At 42.0% G+C, this 24898-nt stretch overlaps 1 protein-coding gene across 1 annotated transcript in view; it reads left to right on the top strand.

Annotated features, from left to right (window-relative positions):
• Positions 1–24898, top strand: part of HDAC8 (histone deacetylase 8) — a 238562-nt gene that overhangs the window by 182252 nt on the left and 31412 nt on the right. The window lies entirely within an intron of this gene.

Below are 24898 nucleotides of genomic sequence, written 5' to 3'. Positions count from 1 at the left end.
CTAGAATTTAATGGGCTTTTCACAATTGTCAATATGTCCTCAACTGCCTTTAATCTAGCTTCCAAAGTTAGGGGAAGAGGCTAGATCAGGGCCCTGACTTGCCTAGGCATCTGGCTTGAGAGCATGTACTCATAACAGCTATGCTGCCGCCCCACCCCCAATGCAAAAATGATTCCGTTATCCAGGCACCAAAGGATGGAAAGTGGTTCTTGGAGAGTATAACAGCCTGAGTAGAGGAGTGGGTGCCTGTGTGTGTCTCTCTATGTGCAACTACAAACAGCTATGTGAAAAATGTAGGGTGGAGAATGGTAGAAGATGTAGCTAGAGGCCAGGCTATGAAGCCAGTGTTTTATGAGTCATGCTAAGGAGCTTAGACCCTCCTATCATAGATGTGGTGTCACTAAAGGGTTTTCAGTAAGGGAATAGTAACAAGATCCAATTTTTGAGAGTTTACATGGGCTGCTGTACAAAGGATGACTTTGAGAGATAGGAAGAACAGCTGAGAAGCTAAAAGATGATGAAGGCCTGAATTAAAAGTGTGAGCTAACGGTGCTTTGTGACCACCTAGAGGGGTGGGATAGGGAGGGTGGGAGGGAGATGCAAGAGGGAGGAGATATGGGGATATATGTGTATGTATAGCTGATTCACTTTGTTATAAAGCAGAAACTAACACACCATTGTAAAGCAGTTATACTCCAATAAAGATGTTAAAAAAAAAAGTGTGAGCTAGGATTTGAACCCTGGCCTGCCTGGCTCCAAAGATCAACTGTTATTTCTCCATGTGACACACTGCCTGAAGAAATGAACAATTGAGTTCCTTTGTACCAGCTTTCCCCACACTAACACCAGAAGTATTACCAGCAGGTATATGTCTTCATTTACCTTGAAACAACAAGGAAAAGGCCACCTCTTAAGAAATTCTGTAGATTCAGAAATTTAAAAGCAATTCCTTTTAAAGGAGGAAACCTTGAAATACATGCTGTCACCTTTCTGGTTTGGCTATTTTCATTAAGTACTCTTGCTAACAACATCTTGGGGAAACAGGAAGTTTGCATCCTTCCTCGTTCTTTAAATATTTTGCTTTACTATTAGTATAAATTGCCCAGTATAATTTATACTTCAGATATTGAAACTTCTAAAGAAGGGTATCATCTGTGAATTCCCAATTTCCAAAAAAATTGGAATATGAATAACACTAACATTGCAATTAACATATTTTAATCTTTGATGATTCAAAAGGCAATTCATGAATCCAGGGTGTGTCACGGTCAGTGTTAAGAACATCATTATCGGGAATTCCCTGGCAGTCCAGCAGTTAGGACTCCGAGCTCTCACTGACGAGGGCCCAGGTTTGATCCCTGGTCAGGGAACTAAAATCCCACAAGCCGCATGGCGTGGCCAAAAAGTAAATAAATAAAAATAACATTATTATCATGAGCTCCTAATAGAAAGGGCAGGGTTTACTCATGCTCTATCTATCCTCAGTGCCTAGTACATAGCAGACTTTCAGTGGATGAATGGATGGACAGGTGGTTGGATGGATGAATGGTAGAGAACTGTGGCAGTAGAGTAGATAGACTCTTCTGATACTATAGCTTTCCTAGTGCCATCTTGCATGTCTTGCTTTTGCTTATTTCTCCTATAAGTAGAATACAGAATAGCAAGGCTAAGAAGATTGGTCTATAGGAGCTTGGGGGGCAGAAGAGGGAAGAAATCATTTAATGAGCCTTAAATTTGTTAAAAAACAGCTTTATCAAGGTATAGTTCTCATACCACAAAATTCACCCATTTAAAGTGTGAAACTCAGTGGTATTTAGTATATTCACAAAGTTGTGCAATCATTGCCACTATCTAATTCCAGAACATTTTTGTCCCCCCTAAAAGAAATCCCATACCCACTAGCAGTGAGTCTGCATTGCTCTCCTCACAACCCTAGCAACAATTAATCTACTTTCTGTCTCTATAGATTTGCCTATTCTGGACATTTCATATGAATGGAATTCTACAATATGTGGTCTTTTATCACTGGCTTCTTTCACTTAGCATAGTTTTCAAGGGTCATCACATTGCAGCATGTATCAGTACTTCCTTTCTTGTTTTTTTTTTTTTTTTTTTTTTTTTTTTTTTTTTTTTTACCATATAGGAGCTTTCTGAGCCAGTAATTTGTGGTTTAGGTTATCACAGCATTTCCTACATTTTGGACAACTAAAGGAATTCATCTGAAACTGAAGAGAAGCCAGCATGAATACAAGCCAGAATGAATGAGATTACGGCCATCCTCATCTTTGGCAGTGGCACAATTATGTTGAGCCAAAGATCTGTCTTAACAGGATGGCAGGCCAAAGTTATGTGTTGTGACCTCCCGTTGGCACTGGTCTAGTCTGGGAAGGGCTCATGGGTGCTGGTATAACGGGATGAGGCAAGTGCCTCATAGCTTGTGTTCCTGGCTTGGGCAGAGCTTGGGTGCAATTCCTCATCTTCAGACATCTGAGAAAAGTATGTCGGGGATCTCCTGGTTCCATTTGTTCTGTTTGCCAGTGGGCAGAGTACACTGCACTGTGCAGACAGGTTAGACAGTTTATTGTAGGCTGATGAAAGCAGATTAAAAAACCATCAGCTTGGTGGGAAACTAGCTCAGAATCCAATCCAAATGTCACATGAAATATTTACACAGCCAGGAGATAAACCAAGGGAAACAGTGTGCCCTTTGTGTGTGCCTCTGAGTGTGCAGGCACACACAGAGCTGCTGACCATTTGTCAACTTCCAAGATTTATTCTGCTGCTTCTGGCAAGGGACAGCCTAATGATTTAATAGTTTGTCAACACCTACACAGAGAAACAAGGACTGGCACTTCCTCTTTTCTTATTTTCTTTGCTTTAAATGGGAATTCCTATTCTAAGTCACTGGAACCTGGAAATCAGACTGTCAGGTTTCTCTTGAGTTGAGTGCACAGTTCCTGAATCTGAGCATGATGAATGTTATAACTTTCCTGTTGTACAAACACAGGGTTGCTACCCTTTCAGAAGAACCCATTGAGTTCATGTCCTAAAGCCTGAGTGTTTGCTTCAGACCGTTGCCGTGAGCCAATTTCAAATGGAGTGAAACTGTTTTGTTTCTGTCCCATGAACCTCTTGAGTTGAATGCCTGCTTGAGCAATCCAGTGCCTAGTTGCCACATTTACATTTGAGACGGAGAAGTTATTTAGAGGATTTAGTGTGGAAGGCTGGATTTCTTGTATTATTCTCCAGGCATCCTTTGGCAGTTGTAAGTTCCCTGAAAGCAGGAACCATATCCTCTTCAGCTCAGCAAATCCCACAGTGCCAAGTATAGCGTCTGACACACAGTCACCTTACGTGACTGATTTTCAGACAATTCAACCATGATCTATTGAATAGAATGACAAATGAACCAGAGAGTTACATTTTCTATTAGAATAATACCTTGGGTACACTGGGTTTTTAATCCCAAAGAAAGGTAGTATAGTGAATTAGAACTTTACTTCTCAAACTTCAGTATGCATGTGAATTACCTAGGTCTTGTTAAATGCAAATTCTGATTCAGTAAGTCCAGGGTGGAGCCTGAGATTGTGCCTTTCTTGCAAGCTCCCAGGTGATACAATGCTGCCTATCCAGGGGCCACACTTTGAGTAGCAAGGATCTAGAGCTATGTTGTCCAATATGGTAACCACTAGCACCTGGAACATGGCTAGTACAAATTGAGATGTGCTGTAAGTGTAAAATGCACATCAGGTTTCAAAGACTTAGTAAGAAAAAATGTAAAATATCTCACTAATAATTTTATATTGACTATATATTGAAGTAATATTTTGAATATATTGAGTTAAATAAAATATGTTCCTAAAATTAGTTTCACCTGTTTCTTTTTACTTTTTTAATGTGGCTACTCAAAAATTTTTAAATTACATATATTATGTATGTGGCTCACATTATATTTCTACTAACCAGCACTAGTCTAGAGCAGGGATCAGAAAACTTTCAGTAAAGGGCCAGATGGTAAATATTTTAGGCCTTTTAAGCCCTATGTTCTCTCTGTCCCACTATTCAACTCTACTGTTGTAAGCACAAAAGCAGCCATAGAGAATACATAAATGAATGAGCATGGTTGAGTTCCAATAAAACTTTATTTACTAAAACAGGTAGAGGTAGTAGCCTTGGAAACTGACTGCCCACAATCATGGTGAAAACCATCAGCCTAGCAGCCACCAGAGGGGGCTGAAAAGTGTTGGAGCTCCTTCAAAGCCTCATTCCCAGAGAATTATTATTTGACCTGTCTGGTGGTTCCCTGGAAGACCCCACTTGCAAGACTCTGTTTATTAGACCCGACTCAAGGGCTCATTCAGTGTGCAAAACTTTTTCTCTGGGGCATTTGTCAAAAACAATTAGAGGCAAATGATTGACTTCACAGCTGCCTGAGGCAGTGGATAACAGGTGGGGCAAACAGTAGGCTAACCAAAACACTCAAAAGGAAAAGCTAGGGAATGAGATGTCTATAGGGTCTTTGAAAAGCTTCAACATATTCCTGGGAATCTAGAGGGGCACATGCATGCACAGGGCTGTGTGCATGCCCAGAGCTATGTGCATGCTCAGAAGAGACCTGAGAAAGGCCTAAGCTCTCACCTCTGGCTGACCTTCAAGCTGTGCACAAGTGAAATGTAAAGAGTTATCAACTGCCTGGCTGAATGTTAATGATGTGCCCCCACCATGCACACAGAACCCCTTGGCAAAGACTGGGAGGCTTACTAGTTCTAGGCATTTAAGGACATCCCTGTCCAACCATTAGCTGATCACTAAGCTAACCAAGTAGAGGGAATTCCCTGGCGGTCCAGTGGTTAAGACTCTGCACTTCCACTGGAAGGGGCACAGGTTGGATCCCTGGTCAGGGAACTAAGATCCTGCATGCCACACAGCGTGGCAAAAAAAAAAAAAAAAGCTAACCAAGTAGAGACTACAGTGGCCACACTCGACAAGAATACAGACTTTACAAAATTATTTCAGAAAAGTCACTAAACAAACACTACCAGCATTAACAATAAACCCTGGGGAGGGAGAGAATCTGATTTCCAGAGATAACTCATTATATATTTTTTTTTAATTTTATTTTATATTGAGTAGAGTTGATTAGCAGTGTTGTGTTAGTTTCAGATGTACAGCAAAGTGATTCAGTTATACATATACATGTATCTATTCTTTTTCAAATTATTTTCCTATCATTATATAATTTTAAATGTCCACTTTTCAACAAAAATTATAAGACATGTAAAGAAATGAGAAAGTATGGTCAATATACTGGAAAACATTAGTCAATATAAACTGTCCCTGAGGACATCTAGACATTGGACTTACTCAACAAGGACTTAAAATCAGCTATTTTAAATATGCACAAGGAATTAAAGAAAATTATGAGAACAGTTTCTCACCAAATAAAGAATATCAATAAAGAGGCAAAATTTATAAAATAAAATAAAATAGCAAACACAAATTCTGGAGTCTAAAAGTAAAATAATTGAAATGAAAAATTCACTAGAGGAGCTCAACTGCAAATTTGAGTAGGCAGAAAAAAGAAGTAAATTTGAAAATGGTCAATTGATATCATCCAGTCTAAGGAGCAGAAAGTAAAAACAATGAAGAAAAATGAACAGAACTTCAGAGACCTATGTGACAATATCACACAGGTATACCACCTGTGTGTACCAACATACATATAATGGGAGTCCCAGAAGGAGAGAAGAGAGAGAAAGGAACAAAAAGAGTATTTGAAGAAATAATGGCCCAAAACTTACCAAATTTGATGAAAGACATTGATCTACACATCCAAGAAGCTCAACAAACTCAAAGTAGGATAAAACAAAAAGATCCACAGTGCGACACATCATAGACTGCCAAAAGACAAAGACAAAGAGAGAACTTGAAGGCAGCAAGAGAAAACTCATCACATACAAGGAATCCTCAATAATATTAACTGACTTTTGATCAGAAACCAGAAACCAGATATTCAAAGTGCTGAAAGAAAACAAAGTCAACCAAGAATTCTAAAACTGGCAAAACAATTCATCAGAAATGAAGGGGAGGGACTTCCCTGGTGGTGCAGTGGTTAAGAATCTGCCTGCCAATGCAGGGGACACAGGTTCAATCCCTGGTCTGGGAAGATCCCACATACCATGGAGCAACTAAGCCTGTGTGCCACAACTACTGAGCCTGCGCTCTAGAGCCCGCGAGCCACAACTACCAAGCCCACGTGCCACAACTACTGAAGCCTGCGTGCCTAGAGCCCATGCTCCACAACAAGAGAAGCCACCGCAGTGAGAAGCACACACACTGCAACAAAGAGTAACCCCCACTCACTGCAGCTAGAGAAAGCCTGTGCGCAGCAGCGAAGACACAATGCAGCCAAAAATAAATAAATAAAATAAATAAATTGGTTTTTAAAAAATGAAGGGGAAATTGAGACAGTCACAGATAAACACTGACAGAATTTAATGCTATAAGAAATACTAAAGATGGGGCTTCCCTGGTGGCGCAGTGGTTGAGAATCTGCCTGCCGGTGCAGGGGACACGGGTTTGAGCCCTGGTCTGGGGAGATCCCACATGCCGCGGAGCAACTGGGCCCGTGAGCCACAACTACTGAGCCTGCGCATCTGGAGCTTGTGCTCCGCAACAAGAGAGGCCGCAATGGTGAGAGGCCCACGCACCGCGATGAGGAGTGGCCCCCGCTTGCCGCAGCTGGAGAAAGCCCTCTCACGGAAACGAAGACCCAACACAGCCATAAATAAATTAATTAATTAATTAAAAAAAAAGAAATACTAAAGGGAATGCTTAAGGCTGAAATGAAAGGACACTGGACAATAATTTGAATCTATAAAAAGAAATAAAGACCACCAGTAAGAGTCACTACATAGGTACATATAAAAGTACAAGCGTATTTTTCTTTGTAACTTTTTTTCTCCTACATGATTTAAAACACACCTGCATAAAGTAATAATTATAAATCTTCGTTGGTAAGTGTGCTATATATAAAGATGTAATTTGTATGACAATAAAAGCATAAAGGAGGGGTGCAGGAATGGAGCTATATATCAATAATAGCAATGTATTTGCATAATGTTGAAGTTAAGTTGGTATTAATCCAAACTAGATTGTTAAAAGTTAAGATGTTAATTGTAATCTCCAGGTCAACCACTAAGGAAAAAAATACATGCATATATACACACATATATATTTATATGTAATACATTTAAATATATTTAAAGTAACAAGGGAATTTAAATGGTACACTAGAAGTTATCTATTTAGTTTTTAAAAGGTGGTAATGGAGAAATAGAAGAACAAAAATGTATAAGATGTAGAAAGCAAATAGCAATGTGGCATATGTAAACCATACTTCATCAGTAATTACATTAAATGTTAATCAATTAAACACTCCCATTGTCAGAAATTTGCAAAATAAATTAACAAAACATACTCCAACTATATGTTGTCCATAAAGAGAAATACTTTAAATTCAAAGTCACACATAGGTTGAAAAGTAAAAAGATGGCAAAAGATATATCATGCACACAGTAACCAAAAGAGAGCTGGGTGGCCATACTAATATTAAACAAAATAGACTATAAAACAAAAATTATTACTAGAGACAATGAAGGACATTTATGATGATAAAAGTGTCAGGCATCAGGAAAATATAACAATTATAAATATATATGCACCTAGCAACAGAGCCTCAAAGTACGTGAAATAAAAACTACAGAATTGAAGGGAGAAATAAACAATTCAACAGTAATAGTTGGAGACGTCAATAGCCCACTTCAATAATGGGTGAAACAACTAGACAGAAGATCAACAAGGAAATCAAAGACTTGAACAACACTATAAACCAGCTAGACCTGACAGACATCTGTAGAACATGCCTCCCAACAACAGTAGAATGCACATTAAGTGCACATAGAACATTTTCCAGAATAGAATATATGTTATACCATAAAACAAGTCTCAATAAATTTAAAAGGATTGAAATCATACAAGTACTTTGGAATGAAATTAGATGGAAAGGAATGAAATTAGAAATCAATAAAAGAAGGAAAATTGGGACGTTCACAAATACGTGGAAATTAAATAACCCACTCCTAAATGACCAAAAGGTTAAAGAAGATATCACAAAGAATGTTAGAAAAGACTTTGAGATGGATGAAAGCCAAATCAAAACATGCCAAAGCTTATTACATGTAGTGAAAGCAGTGCTTAGAGGGAAATTTGTAGCTTGCAAATGCCTATATTTAAAAAGAAGAAAGATCACAAATCAATAACCTAATGTTCCACCTTAAGAAACTAGAAAAGAAGAGCAAACTAAGCCCAAAACAATCAGAAGAAAAGAAACAATAAAAATTAGAGGAAAATAAGTGAAAAAGAGAATAGGAAAGCAATAGAGAAAAATCAATGAAACCAAAAGCTGATTCTTTTTTCTTTTTTTTTTTTTTAATAGATAGGAAAGATCATGGATCAGAATGGCCTCAGACTTCTTTTTTTTTTTTTAATGTATTTATTTATTTATTTTTGGCTGCTTTGGGTCTTCGTTGCGGTGCGCGGGCTTCTCATTGCGGTGGCTTCTCGTGTTGCTGAGCACGGACTCTAGGCGTGTGGGCTTCAGTAGCTTTGGCACGTGGGCTCAGTAGTTGTGGCTCATGGGCTTAGTTGCTCCATGGCACGTGGGATCTTCCCGGGCCAGGGATCGAACCCGTATCCCCTGGATTGGCAGGCGGATTCTTAACCACTGTGCCACCAGGAAAGCCCCAAAAGCTGATTCTTTGAAAAGATCGACAAGATTGACAAATGTTTAGGTAGACTGACCAAGCGGGAAAAAAAAAGGAGAAAAGATTCAAATTACTAAAAGCAGAAATGAGAGTGGGAACATTTCTACCAACCTTACAGAAATAAAAAGGAGCATAAGAGAGTACTATGAACAACTATATGTCAACAAATTGCATAACCTAGATGTAATGGACATATTCCTAGAAAGACACACACTACAAAAACTAACTCAAGAAAAAATAGAAAATCTGACTAGACCTATGACAAGTAAAAGAGATTTAATTAATAATTTTTTTAATCCCACAAAGGAAACCCCAGGCACATATGGGGTTTTACTGGTTAATTCTACCAAACATTTAAAGACTTAACACTAATCCTTTCGTTTTAAAAAATGGAAGAGGAGGTAACACTTCCCAATGCATTCTATGAGTCAATATTACCCTGATACCAAAACTAGCCAAAACATCACAAGAAAAGAAAACGACAGACCAGCATCTCTTATGAATATGGGCACAAGAAGTCCTCAACAAAATACTAGCAAACCAAATCCAGCAACACATAAAAAGAACCATACACCATGACCAAATAGGATTTATCTCATGAATGCAAAGTTGTTGTAACATCTGAAAATCAATTAATGAAATAAACCATATCAATAAAATAAAAACAAAAACATGATCATCTCAATAGACACAGAAAAATTATTTGACAAAATTCTATACCCTTTCATAGTAAATAACACTCAACAAATTAGGAACAGAAGGGAACTTCAACTTGATAAAGGGGGGGGGGTCTATGAAAACTACATCTAATATCATACTTAATGGTAAAAGACTGAAAGCTTTTCTCCTAAGATCAGGAACAAGACAAGGATGTCCACTCTTGCCACTTCTATCCAACATTGTGCTGGAAGCTCTAGCCAGGGCAACTGGAGAAAAAGAAATAAAAGGCATGCAGATAAGAAAAAAAAAAGTAAAGCTGCCACTATTTTCAGATGACATGATTTTGTATATAGAACTCCTAAGGTATCCATACAAAAATATTATTAGACTTAAAAAATGAGTTCACATGGTCAAAATCCAGAACACTGACAACATCAAATGCTGGCAAGGAATGGAGCAACAGGAATTCTCATTCATTGCTGGTGGGAATGCAAAATGGTACAGCCACTTTGGAAGACAGTTTGGTGGTTTCTTACAAAATTAAACATACTCTTACCACAGGATCCAGCAATTGCACTCCTTGGTATTTACCCAAAGGAGTCAAAAACTTACGTCAACATTAAAACCTGCACACGGATGTTGAGAGTAGCTTTACTCATTATTGCCAAAACTTGGAAGCAACCAAGATGTCCTTAAGTAGGTGAACAGATAAACAAACTGTGGTACATCCAGACAATGGAATATTATTCAGCACTAAAACAAAATGAGCTGTCAAACCATGAAAAACTTGGAGGAACCTTAAACACATATTACTAAGTGAAAGAAGGAGTCTGAAAAGGCTACATACCATATGATTCTAACTATATGACATTCTGGAAAAGGAAAATCTATGAAGACAATAAAAAGATCAGGGATCGAGGATGGATAGAGAGATGAATAGGTAGAGCATAGAGGATATTTAGGTCATTGAAAATACTCTGTGTGATACTATAATGATATGTCATTATATATTTGTCCAAACCTATGGAATGTCCATAGGGTAAGCTATGGACATTGGGTGATAGTAATGTGTCAGTGTAGGTTCATCAATTGTAACAAATGTACCACTCTAGTGGGGAATGACATTAATGAGGGAAGCTATGCATGTGTGAAAACAGGGGATATATGGGAAATCTCTGTATCTTCTCAATTTTGCCATGAGCCTAAAACTGCTCTAAAAAAATAAGTCTTTTCAAAAAATGAGTTCAGCAAGTTTGCTGGATACAAGATCAATATACAACAATCAACTGTATTTTAATACATTAGCAATGAGCAATCCAAAAATGTAATTAAGAAAAAAATCCTATTACAATAGCATCAAAAAGAGTGAAATGCGTATAAATAAATTTAAAAGAAGGAGTGCAAGAGTTGTACACTGAAAACTACTGGAAATTGTTGCGAGAAAGTAAAGACCTATATGTATGGAAATACATCTTGTGTTTATGGATTGGAAGATTTACTATTCTTAAAATGGCAATGCTCCCAACATTGATTTACCAATTCAACATAATTCCTATCAAAATCCCAGCTAGTTTTTCTTTTTTTTAAAGAAACTGACAAACTGATCCTAATATTCATATGGAAGTGCAAGGGACCCAGAATATCCAAAACAATCTTGAAAAAGAACCAAGTTGGAGAACTCACACTTCCTGATTTAAAATTTTACTATAGAGCTACAATAGTCAAGACAGTAGTACTGGCATACAGAGACCTATATAGATCAATGGACTAGAAATGAAAGTCCAGAAATACACCTATATATCTGTGGCCAATTGATTTTTGACATGAATGTCAATACTACTGAATGGGAAAAGAATGATCTTTTCAACAAATGCTACTAGGACAACTGGATATCCACATGTGAAAGATCATGAAGTTGGGCCCTTTTCTCACACCATATACAAAAATGAACTCAAAATGGATCAAAGACCTAAATGTAAGGGCTAAAACTATAATACCCTTAGAAGAAGAATACTTGTACACATAATTTCATAACAACATTATTCATAATAGCCAAAAAAGTAGAAACAACCCAAATGTTCATCAGCTGATGACTGGATAAACAAAATCTGGTATATATATACAAGGGAATATTATTCAGCCATAAAAAGGAATAAAGTACTGATACCTGCTACAACATGGATGAACCTTGAAAACATGCTAAGTGAAAAAAGCCAGATACTAAAGACTACATAGTATATGATTCTACTTATGTTAACTATCCAGAATAGGCAAATCCATAGAGACGGAAAGGAAATTAGTGGTTGCTAGGGGGCTGAAGGGTGGGGAAATTAATACTTAATGGGTATTGGGTTTTCTCTGGAGTGATGAAAATGTTCTGGAATAGACAGTGGTGATGGTTGCACAACCTTGTAAATGTACTACTTGTGAATATCTGAATTGTGTACTCTAAAAGGGTGAATTATATCCTCAAGGGAAAAAAATAGACAGAGGGACAAATTTGATCCATGGGCCATAGTTTGTCAATTCCTGGTCTAGAGCAGTGATTTTTAGAGTCACACAGACTAGAGATAGAATCCTAATTTTCAACTTATGAGCTCTGTGACCTAGAACAAGTTACTTAACAGCTTTAACCCTCACTTATCTTTATATAATGGTGATATGTACAGTAACTCTGAGGCACAGATAGTATAGATAACCTGCCCCAAATCACACGGCTAGGAAGTGATAGAGACAAAGTTAAAACCCAGGTGATCTGGTCCAGAGTCCATGCAATAAATGTTGAGTGTGAACATGATTATAATCATCATCGAGGGCTTCCCTGGTGGTGCAGTGGTTGGGAATCCACCTGCAAATGCAGGGGACATGGGTTTGAGCCCTGGTCGGGAGGATCCTACATGCCACGGAGCTACTAAGCCTGCGAGCCACAACTACTGAGCCCACGAGCCACAACTACTGAAGCCCGCATGTGCCTAGAGCTGGTGCTCCGCAACAAGAGAAGCCACCATAATGAGAAGCCCGCGCACTGCAACAAAGAGTAGCCCCTGCTCGCTGCAACTAGAGAAAGCCTGTGCACAGCAACGAAGACCCAACGCAGCCAAAAATAAAATAAATAAATAAAAATAAATAAATTTTAAAAAGTATAGGGGCTTCCCTGGTGGCACAGTGGTTGAGAGTCTGCCTGCCAATGCAGGGGACACGGGTTCGAGCCCTGGTCTGGGAGGATCCCACATGCCGCGGAGCGGCTAGGCCCGTGAGCCACAGTTACTGAGCCTGCGCGTTTGGAGACTGTGCTCCGCAACAAGAGAGGCCGTGATAGTGAAGGGCCCGCGCACCGCGATGAAGAGTGGCCCCCACTTGCCGCAACTAGTGGAAGCCCTCGCACAGAAACGAAGACCCAACACAACCATAAATTAATTAATTAATTAATTAAAAAATATACATATATATAGTTATAAAAAAATCATCATTGAGTTTAATACATATCCAAGTATACTGATCCCATTTCTCCCTTTGGTATCTGAGCACACATTAGCACCTCTGCTTCCCTAGCATTTGATTTAGGGTGAGGATGCTTCCCAAGTCTCCGATGTTCTGCTAGGGAGCATATTCATTCTTTCATCCGTCCATTCATTCGTGTATTCATTAAGCATGCATAGTATCCCTACTGTGTTCTAGGCCCTGTGCCATATAAATATAAAAAGACGGCATGGACATATATACACTATCAAACGTAAAATAGATAGCTAGTGGGAAGCAGCCACATAGCACAGGGAGATCAGCTCGGTGCTTTGTGACCACCTAGAGGGGTGGGATAGGGAGGGTGGGAGGGAGGGAGACGCAAGAGGGAAGAGATATGGGAACATATGTATATGTATAACTGATTCACTTTGTTATAAAGCAGAAACTAACACACCACTGTAAAGCAATTATACTCCAATGAAGATGTTAAAAAAAAAAAAAAAGACGGATTCTCTGTCCTCAAGGAGCACAAAGTCTAGTCGGGAAGAGAATCATAATCCAGATAGTAAGGGCTGTAGCAGAGATTCATTAAAGGATGCTGTGGAAGTGGAGAAGACCAAGGGAAGAGTGTGGAGGTCGGAGGAAGGAAGGACCTGTGAGAGCTTCCTGGAGGAAGTGCTACCTAGAGAGGAATGTGGGGTAATCAGGAGTAGGAGGGGACAATTAAGTCAAGAATGAGGTTAAAGTGTATACACAGGCCGAGAGGCCCAGGAGCCCTTGGCAAAACCCCCAGGCACAGGGTCCAACATGACCAAAAGCCAGGCTGCAGGGGGGACCTGGAAAAGCTCATAAGGGCCTAAGCGCCATGCAAGTTTGGCCTTGAGCAACTACTCAGCATTCCCTCTCCACCTTACCCGACATTATTTTCTTTGCCACACGTATCACCATCTGACATACATCCTTGCTGTTTATTTACTGTGCCTCTTCCCACTGGGATGTGAGCTCCCTGAGGACTGGGACTTGGTTTTGTTCACGTTTGTTCTCTGCTCCATCTCCTTTGCCTACCACAGGCACATGTTTGTATTGCCTGGCTATTGTAGGCACGCAATAAATATTCTCAAGGGAATGAGTGAAATAAAATGAAGAAACTCATGTCCTGGGGGCTCTAGGTAAGACAGAGAGCATTACGATACAGACTCAACATCTAGGAGCTTACAGACTAGAGGGGACCTAACAGGTGGTGGACATGAGCCCCTATTACACTCTGTCTCCTCTCTTCCTACACTTCCTGCCTTCTCTCCCAGAACTTTCAGACTGTCCCCTGACCATTCAAATTTCCTCTTCCCTCACACACATTTCTCCAACCCAGCCAGGACTTTGCACTCCCTGACGGTGGCCCATGCTCCAAACTACCCACCCTCCTGGCTCTGCCCATCCCAAATCCCAGTCCTGAGATCTGTCTGCATCTACTAGGTGTTGTTAGCAAGATCAAACTAATTTTCACTAATGTATGAATCACTGTCAGAGCAGTCTAGGGTATATGACTTTTTTAACTTTTTGTTATGGAAGCTTTCAAATATATACACAGCAGAGACAAGAGTATGATGAACCCGCATGTACCCATCACCCAGCTTCAACAATTATCAACGTTCTACCCTTCTTATTTCTTCTATTCCTCATTTTTTCTTGAAGTATTTGAAAGAAAATCCCAGGGACATACCATTCCACAGTTGCTGGACTATAAATATTTCAGTAAGTTTCTCCAACAGATAAGGACCTTTTCTTAAATAACCACAATACCATGATCAAAGCTGACAAATTAATAATTCCTTAATACCATCTAATACCAGTCACTGTTAAGTTTTACTCAGTTGTCTCAAAAATACCTTTCTGCATGTACTTGTTCAAACCAGGATCCAAACATGGTTTACACATTAGGCATATACTATTTAGGCTTAAGGCCACTTGGTAGAATTTCAGACCTCATGGGAAATCACCTCAAAGCACCTCTGAACATTCCAGATTCTCTAACCCTAGGAACTTCAGTGTGGCCTCTCCCTGGCTGGAGAAAGGAGCTAGCCATCCAAACCTCTCATCAGATCTTTTTTCTGTTTCCCAATAAGGGATGGAGGGATTGTTGCCTCAGGGTGGGATGGGAAGGGGAGAACCAGAGAAATGCCTTGCAACTAGATTTCTGCTCTGCCTCCTATCCAGAGCCCCCAGTCCCCACCCCCATCCTGGCAGACCTCAGAAATATTTGGTTCAGCCGTGTAAAAGTAATCGTAATTGCAGTCATTCCTGAGAGCTGCTTACCATTATGCCTAATTACAGTACAGCACAATAATCATTATGTTTATCATTAAAGATGTGTCAGATTGACTTTGCCATCAGTTTTATTTGATTTCAATACAAAACTGCTTCAGTATACACAGCCTTCAGAGCTTATTGCTCCTGGTCCCTATCAGGGAGCAGGGGACCAGCTGTTGGCAAGCCAGCAGCTGAGCATCCCTTCCCGTCCTGTCCTGTCCCTCCCATCCCATCGCATCCCATCCTGTCCCGTCCAGTCCCATCCACTTCCGTGTGCTCTGACTGCTGCAGCTTAGGCCGGAGGTGCCCGCCCGCCTGCCCTTCCTCTCTTCCTCTCCACGGGCTGCACATCTGGGCTCGAGGCAGAATGATTCACTTACAAACAGAAATATCGAAAACAACAGAACTCTGCAGGCTCTGCCAGCATCAACTGCTGCTTCCCCCGTCCACAGGGATCTCAGTCAGGCTTCTTATTGACTCAATCCATGCAACATCTTCATTATTCTGCCCACTGGGGGGAATGGAGAATGTGAGACGAGCCAATGTGTCCAAAGTCATCGAGTTCATCATTAGCAGAACCAGAAGGAGAACCGGAGGCTGTAGCTGCCGAGCCGGAGCTTCTGTGGGAGCCGAGGCTGGGTCAGGCTCTGTCCATTAGGCCTTCCTCTCTGGTAATAGATGCATTTTCAATTTTCAGATGTACGAGATGATGCTGTCTGTGCTGCTGGGCAACTTCTTGAGAAGCAGGCACCTGAGAGTTGAGTGGGGGGGGAGGGCAGCACTTTTCCAGCTCACGTTTGCAAGTTGTGGGAACCAAGCTAATAGCCAGGACCAGACCTTGCCTCATCGGTACATTGTCAGGCTGCCTCTGCCGGCAGATTTCTTGCTGCTTGCCAGCACCGAGGCAGTCACTAATCAGGTAAACCAGTGTGGAAGAAGCATATCTACCATATCAAATCATTGCCTAATGAGCCTTCCCTTTGGGTCCTCTGCAGACCTGATAAATGTGGCCGGCTCACGTATGCTCAAATGCTCATTCATTCAGCTGGCCTTGAGTGAGGCCCATCTTTGTCCCTGCTCTGTGCTAGGTAAAGCTACCATCTGGTTCTTGCTTCTGAGAGCTATGCTCCTGGCTGAATGGGGAAGAAGGGTGTGTAAACAAATGTGTCAGAGTGGGCCTTAGGGCTGTAAAAGACCTTGTGACGGCACAGACGAGGGAGCAAGGATCTCGCTTTTGGGGAGTCGGCAAAGACTTCAAAGAGGTTACATTGGAGCTGGGTCTTGAAAGATGAGTAAGAAGGGAGGGCCGGGCATTCTCTGCACAAGGAATGGTGAGTGGAAAGGCAGGGAGGTGTGACAGAGCATGAAGAAACCCAGGATCCTTTTGCAGATGTAAGCTATATAACTTTCCATTACGGTATCTCAAGGGCTTAATAATTTAAAGTTAGACTTCCGGGTAAACTATCACTCCAGTTTACTGATTTTCCATGGCCTTTGCTTCCCCACCCCACCACCACCCCCGCCTCTGCTTCTGTGCCAGCTTTTGGCCTTTCTGCAGTCCCTCTGCACTTAGCTCAAAAGCTGGTGCTGAAATATGCCATTTCAATTTGTTCATTCTAAATTTTGCACCAATCACATTGGCCCACTGAATGGCTTAGCTATATGTTCTAGGTTTCTCGGAGCAGCAAAAGGAGGCCGTTTTTCCCTAGAGTCAATCCCAAGGAAGCAGAGCCTGCCTGCCATGGGGAGGGATGGCACAAAATCTCTGGAGACACCTGGACTCCATGTGCTAGGCCTCTGCTGCCCCATGTCTATTCTCAACCAAATGGCCTGTTTGCTTAGCTGCTGACTGCTGTCTTCATTAGAAGGACATTAAAACACTTGGTTTGAACATAGCAAGGTAATGAATAGTTCTTGTGTGGACTCTTAAGTAAACTATTAGGGGACTTGCCCCGGTACACCTTTACTAATCTGCTGATGAGCATTAGCCACTCCTAGAACATTGAAAGGGCCCACGAGTTAGAGTTTTTGTAATGAAAGTGACCCCCCGCCGCCATTTCTGTAGCCTCTAGAGCTTTTCACAACACTTCTTCCACTGATCCTCATAAACAACCCTTTAAAGTTGGGAGGGTGGAGATCTGTGTCCCTATTTTACCAACCAGGAGATTGAACCTTGTGGGGTTAAATGATTCCAAGTGGTTCCAATGTTATTGGAATCGTCATGATCACGGTGCTGGGAGCTTTCCTACTACCAGGAGCTACCTGCTGCTGAGCCATCCTCCCCCCATGGTGGGGGGAGGCAGGGGGGGGGAATGTGGGCAGAGGCAGCGCCCCCACATTTACAGGACAGCTAGCTGCCATCATGCATGCAGTCTACACGCTCCCTGCACCGTTCGCTGCACACTCACCTTAAGAAGGACCTCCAGATGTTTGCCGTGTTAGCCCCAAGCTAGTACAGTAAAGACCGATAAAGAGCAGCCTCAGGAAGCAAATACCCCTCCAAGATGTAAGTCATTTACTCCCTTTTTACCAGCAGGATCAGGTTCAACCTGCATAAATCTATTTCGGCGTATTTTAATTGCTTGTAAACTGTTTCCTGGATATGCCACCGACCATGAATAATTAGAATCATTTCAATCACTGGGTTTTTGAAAGTGAACGGGAGAGCAGACAAGAAGGGGCTGCTCAGAAGGGAGAGTCATCAGTTAAAGTCTGAGTGGGAGCATTGTCTCCTCCGTCTCTTGTTTTTTTCATGATGTGACTAGAGCCGCCTGTTTTTCAGCTACTCTGGCTGCCCTTCATTTTTTTAGGTATCTCTCATGTTAAGTAATGCTAGCTGCTGACAATGACCAGACCCAAGTGGCCAGTGTCAGAGTCATTCATTCACTCAGCCAAGATGGATGGAGCACCTACCATATGCCAGGCCCGGACGAAATCTCAAGGATAAGGAAAAGAATAATGCCCAGTTCCCAACCTTGAGAAGAACATGGCCTGGTGGGGGAGATGGGCACATAGACAAACAATTACACTATGGTGTGATAAGTGCTAGAATAGAGACGTCAACAGCAAGCTGTGGGAACGCAGAGGAGGAACTTACTCCATCAGGGGGAGTTGGGGCCAGTGCAGCCGAGAAGCAACATTTAGCAGGGGCGCAAGGGAAGCAGAAGAGTTGACCAGATAAAGAGGAGTAGGAGAGACACTCCAGTGCAGTGTTGCTACAGTGTAGAGGCCAGAGCCTGGCCCATGGTGTGAGATAAGACTGGAGGAGTCAGTTGCGCCAGACTGAAGGCCTTTGTATGTCCTGCTTGGGAGTTTGGACTGGGTCCTACAGTACGTGGGGAGACAACCACGGTTTTTAAGCAGGGGGAATGACATGATCAGATCTGAATTTCGGACGGAAAACTCAGGGAGGGAGGGGAGACAGGGAAATCGGTTAGAGGCTGACTCAGAGAGCACAGCTTTGCTTTATCTTCCCTCTGGACTCCAGGAGCTCTTGCCTGCACGTCTATTACGGCACTTACCGCAGAGCGTTAGAACTGCTTGTTTGCACAGCTGCCTCCCCATCCAGTCCTTGGGGGCAGGGGCTGAGTCTCAGTCATCTCTTCGCACCCAGAGCCTGGTACACGGGAGTCCTTGGGAGACATTGGTATCAAGCGAATGAGGGAACAAATGAATCAATAGGATCTAAGCAAGTTCAACTCTGATTTGCTCCCAAGTAACCACTGTGATGGATATATCAAAGAGAAATCCTACTCTGATAGAATATCAAGCCCATCCATGACTTTTCCCTGCCTCTGCCAAGCCCATCAACCTATCATTGTCCATCACAAAGGAAGGATGTGCTATTCATTGAAGACAAGAAAGTTGCTTACAGAGCTGTGCTGGTGCTACTTATGACCCTGTACTCTGTTCTTTCTCATAAATTAATTTTTGATGACTTGTTTAGAATTTATCTTCATTGTCTTCATTCTGCTCCTTCTGCCTTTCTTACCTTCTCTCCCTTCCTATTTAAATCTCATTCATCCTTCTAGGCCAGTTCAGTTGCTTCCCATCATGCATCACCCAGCCCCACACTCAGAATTCCCACTTGAGTTCCCATAGCTCCAGAGAAATGACTCACCTGTAATGTTCGTCTCATCATAGTTCTTCCTGCACCTCTCTGCCTTCTCTACTAGACTGCAAGCTCCTCAAGGCCAGGGATTGTCTGCTTCATCATTGTCTCTCTAGCATCTCCCCACCCTGCATCCTGCCTCAGAAGACAACCAGTGAGTGTTTTCAAATAATACCCCAAGCATATTGCGTGCTGTCTGGCTGTCCCCTTAGAGATAATGCCAGTCTTGGGAGTACCCTATGCCTCTTTCTATCTTCTTGCACCCAGTGAGATATGTTTTTCTTCATCTGACAAATGGCAAGAAGAAAAATCATTGTTCATCAAACAATGGGAATATCTCCCAGAGACAGAGATCCCCTAACCTCTATCCCCTAATCCCATATCATTTGGGGTATTTTGAAAGCACAAAATCCAGTGCCTCTAAACAAAACATAAGCACACTGATCCATTCAGGGTCATAAATCCAAATCTTTTCTGAGTAGCTTATTGTATGATGGGTCTCACCTACGGTGCTGAGTCAACAAAAAGAGAAGATGAACATTCTCTTTGAAGGACGTATACTGAATTAGCTCAACTTAGAACACAGTAAGCATCAAGTACCAAGAATTCAAGTTTTCCAGGTAGAAATGTCCAGCGGACAATTATAAATTCAAGTCAGAGGCCAGGGATAAACACTGAACCCAGAAATTTAGGATCTCTGCATGGAAGTGATTTAAACCACAGCAGAGAGTGTAAACTCTTGCAGAGAGAGAGAAAAGAGCTGAGAGGACAACCTGAGGGCACCTACATTTAAGAGATAGGTAAAGGAAAATGATCCAGGGAAGGAGACTGACAAGGAACAGAGAGAGGAGTGGTGATGAGAGAGAAGACAGTGCCAAAGATGAGGCAGTAGTTGATGACAGGTGCTGCAGAGAGATCAAATAGGGTGAGCGATCACTGAAAAGAAGACATTAGATTGGGTAAGTAGGGGGTCACTCTTGGTCTCCTAAGGCAGGAATAGCAAATATAGGGCACGTATGACTACATCCCTCCAGCCCCCACCCTGCCTACCATGTATTCCCATGAATTACTTGGCAAACTGATTTGGGCACATTTTCCTGCTGAACCTAGACACAGTCTCAGAATCCTTCTCAACATAGTACCCCCAAGCAGCTACTACCAATCAATCAGAGTTGCCAACAAGCTAAAATCTCTTTGCCATCCTTCTAGAAAACAGTTCAGTGGAGGTGTGGGGGAAGAATTCAGACAGCAGCGTGTTGAAGTGTCTGAGAAATGAAGAGGTCAAGGTGCTGAAGAATAAAGAGATCTTAAGAAGTTTAGCAGTGAAGGAACAGAGAGGGCAGTTGCTTGAAGTAGTGTAAGGATCAGGCCAAGGCAGCACTTACAATCCTCTAGTAGAATCCATTTCTTTTTTTTTTTTTTTTTTTAAGGCCGCACCCCGCGGCATGCAGGACCTTAGCTCCCCGACCAGGGATCGAACCTGCGCCCCCTGCAGTGGAAGCGCGGAATCTTAACCGCTGGACCCCAGGGAAGTCCCAGAATCCATTTTCTTAAGGTCATCTTAGTACTTGTCCAGCAGCAAGCCAGGTAAAGCAATATCCCTGTACTCTTCCTTCTTCTATCCCCACCCTTGGCTAAAGGAAAAATTGATGTAAAAAAGCTTTGTGTGTAGGCTTGTTTCCAAAATATTCATTTGATCAACAGAGACATATGGTATAACCAGAGTTGGCCCTGAACATATTTATGAAGGAGGAATTCTCTCTAATAGTGGAAATTTGAGGATCAGCCGTAATGTGGGGAAGATATTAGTCTTGGCCAGGGCCCTTCCCCCAAACCCCTTGAAACCACACCCTGAAGGAAAGCCTTGGCCTGCAGGGAGTCCCCCTAGTGAAGTGGCAGCCACCCTGCCCTTGTGTTCTCTGCCACCTCCTCTGTGCCTCCTTCCCTTCCTTGCCAATTTACCCCATACACACGTTTTTATCTCCTCTCCTTTCTATCACCTCTGTCCCCCTGCCTCTTTCCTGCCACTTCCAAGTTCTCATTCCCTCCTCCTCTCTTCCATTTTTCTTTCTCTTTTTTTTTTTTTTTTTTTTTTGCTATTTGCTTTTTATTTTTTTTGGCTGTGCGGCATGTGGGATCTTAGTTCCCTGACCAGGGATCGAACCCACATCCCCTGCATTGGAAGCGTGGAGTCCACTGGACCACCAGAGAAGTCCTCTTCCATTTTTCCTAGTCTCATTCATTTGGATCCTTCTCTTCTTGTTCTCTCTACCCTCTTTCTGGCTTCAGAGTTTTGGAATACAGGGTAAGCTCTTCACAAGTTCGCCCTCATTCACTCTGAATGGACATTAGTAAAGAAATCCAGTTTTGCTACTGTCCATTATATGTAGAACTCCTGTTTCTTTGTACAGTTGATAAAGCACAATAAATAATAATAATAATATCTATCATTTAATAATAACATTTACTGAGCACTTACTATGCTCCAGGCACTGCTCTGTGTGCTTTACATGAATTAACTTACTGTCACAACAACTCTACAAGTACCTTCTGTTATTATCCCCATTTTACAAAGAAAACCAGGGCACAGAACAGTTAAGTAACTTGCCTAAGGTCACACAGCTAGTACATGGTGGAGCAAGGATTTAGGGCTCATCCCCTATGACTCCAGAAATCTCATTCTTTAACCACTATGCTTTTCCTTCGTGGTGTAATGGAAAGCCCACTGGACTGAAAGTCCTAAGCCATGGGTTCAAGTTCACATCTGTTACTTTAGCACTGTGATCTTCTACAAGTCACCTCACTTGTCCAGTGCCCCACACGTGTGAGGACAGTTTACTGTACTCTAGCCAGTACCACACAGTTAAGCTTAGATTTATTCCTCTGCCCTTCCTGTAATTATCTTTCTCATTGGGATTTTCATCTCCCCAAGAGCAGTCACCAGACCTTATTCTTTTTTTGTACTCAGCTTCCCCTCAAGGACCTAGAATAATGTTCAGCACCTAATAGAACATGTGCATGTACACACACACACACACACACACACACACACACACACACTACTGTGGGTTAACTAACATAGGAACCTTACTGAATACACAATACACTAAAGGGCTATATATGTGTGTGTGTTCATGAAGCCTCTAAGTACTTTAGCTAATGAGATAAGACTAGTTAATACTGGCCATATTCTTCGTTTAAATATATTCGGTGCTCAAATAAGCTAACAGTTCCCAGGTTTACCTGATTATTTTGCTTAATAAAATTTTTTATACCAATAGTTAAAATACCATTAAAACTTTTGGATAATGAAACTATTTCCATGCCTTATTCATTCATTCACTTATTCATTCAAACAGTTCTTGGCACTGGTGTATGAGCCTCACCATGAAGCACTTCTTAAGTAGGGACCCTGTTCAAGTTGTGAGATGAGCTCCACAGGTGGGATACAGACGCAGTCTAGATGGGGTGCTGGGTTTCCAACCTCGTGTCCACTCCACATGTAACATCTTGTCTCCAATAGCCCACATCTCCCTGACCTCTTGGTCATGCTCTGGACAATCCTAATTCCCCGTTCCCCTGCCTACAAGCAATCGCCTTTGATGTGCTGCTTCCTGCCAGTTCAGTCCAACGACTAACGGGATTATTATTTTTGTTTGTTTGTGTTGTAAAGCCATGGCAATAAAACTTACTCCCAATAATACCACTGCAATTTTGTGTCCTTAAAATGTACCATAAATGATATATATAGTAACTGAATTTCCTGTAAATAGAAATGTTTTTCTGGGGAAAAGAGGGCTTTTTTGTTTCCATCATGGTTGGGCCCAGGTTCTTTGATGGAGTAATTGGTGACATAAGAAAGGTTGAGAAGCATCTTACAAGACCATGTTATGGTTCAAAGTGCTGATGCTCTGTCACTCTTGTTGTGATGAGTTCTGTTCCCAGGGTGAGTCAAGACAAGAAATGCTCTTCCTGGCCAGGGCCCACATCACAATCACCAGAACGACCTCCCTAGCTGATAACAAGAGCAAAGCCTCAGTGGTCTGTAAGAGGGATTGGCATCAACCTTGGGCTTACCCTGATAGGATCAAGTCTAACTTCTAGGAAAAGGTAAACCTTGAGTTAGCAATAAAAATTTTGAGAGCTTTTTGGAGTATTATAAAAAGGGGGCTGGCTTTTTATACTGACTAGGAGGGAGGTATGTTAGTTTAGCCGCAGGAGTCTATTGCCAGTGTGGCAAGTGTATTCCTTTAGGCATCTTTCTCATGCTGAATGTCATCCCTAAGGCTCTAAGAGATTTTACTTTACCATTCTGTTTCTTCTTCTCTGGTTGCTCTTTTTCTGCCTAGTCACTGGCTCCTTTTATCCCCCTACTACATTAGTCCTCAGCCATGACCTCACTTCCACAAACCATCATCACATCTCCAGCTGCCTGCTAGACGTAGTGACCCACATATCCTACTGTCATCTCAAACCCACGAAACCCAAGCCCATCCCCTTCCCTGAGCCAGACTAGCTCTTCCTGCTACTTTAGCTCAGCTCTGTCAGTGGCATTGATTCTCCTACTTACCCCGACTCAAAACCTAGGAGTCAACTTTGACCTCCCCTGCTCTCTTTCCTCCACAGCCAACCACTTACCAAAGTCCTCGGAAGTCTACCTTCACAATGTCTCTTTCCCATCCTCTCCATCCCCACAATAATCACTCTTGTTCAAGCCCTTGCTATCTCCCCCTTGAACTATGGCAGTGGCCTCCACACTGGTCACCCAGCCTTTGTATACTGCTCCCAGGTGTCCTAAGGCACAGCTCTAGTCCTGATATGCCTGTCACATCAAGTCCTGTCTCCTCAACCTGGAGTTCAAGGCTTCCCTTGCTCTCCTTCTAGAACTTTAGCCAACTTCCCAGACTTGTCCTGCCTCCACTAACTACCCTCCAACCCCACCCCATCCCTGCCTATTTGCAATCGCCCATCCTTCAAGACCCTGATTCTCCCTACTGGATGTGCATGTCTTCAGAATTTCATTCCTTCAACAAACATGAATTGAGTACCTATTATTTTCCAAGTGCTATGCTAAGAGCTGTAGGTAATAGAAATATGAATACAACAGTATTCTTCCCTTGTGGCACTCTGGCTAAGGAGCTAGAAAGACAGATATAAACAACTCGAAATCCCTATCAGGCTGCCTCTGACTCCCATCCTGTGGGCTCTTCCCCTCAGCCTATAAATATACTTTTAAGACCCTCCCATCTTAAAATACCACCCTACTCCAGTCCCACCCCTGTACCAAACTCTTAAAAAAAGGAGAGTGTATGTGTGTATTCTTACCGTCATTCTTTTTTTTTTTAATTTTTATTTATTTATATATTTTTGGCCGCACCACATGGCATGAGAGATCCTAGTCCCCTCACCAGGGATCGAACCCACACCCACTGCATTAGAAGGGTGGAGTCTTAACCACTAGACCACCAGGGAAGTCCCCATCATTCTTACCTCCACTTCTTCCCATCAACTCTTCAGCCCCCTCCAGTCAGGC

Source organism: Balaenoptera musculus, chromosome X (assembly GCF_009873245.2).
Source record: "Balaenoptera musculus isolate JJ_BM4_2016_0621 chromosome X, mBalMus1.pri.v3, whole genome shotgun sequence".
Taxonomy (NCBI): domain Eukaryota; kingdom Metazoa; phylum Chordata; class Mammalia; order Artiodactyla; family Balaenopteridae; genus Balaenoptera; species Balaenoptera musculus.
Note: the sequence above shows the minus strand (reverse complement) of the source record. Positions and strands in the feature narration are given on the sequence as shown.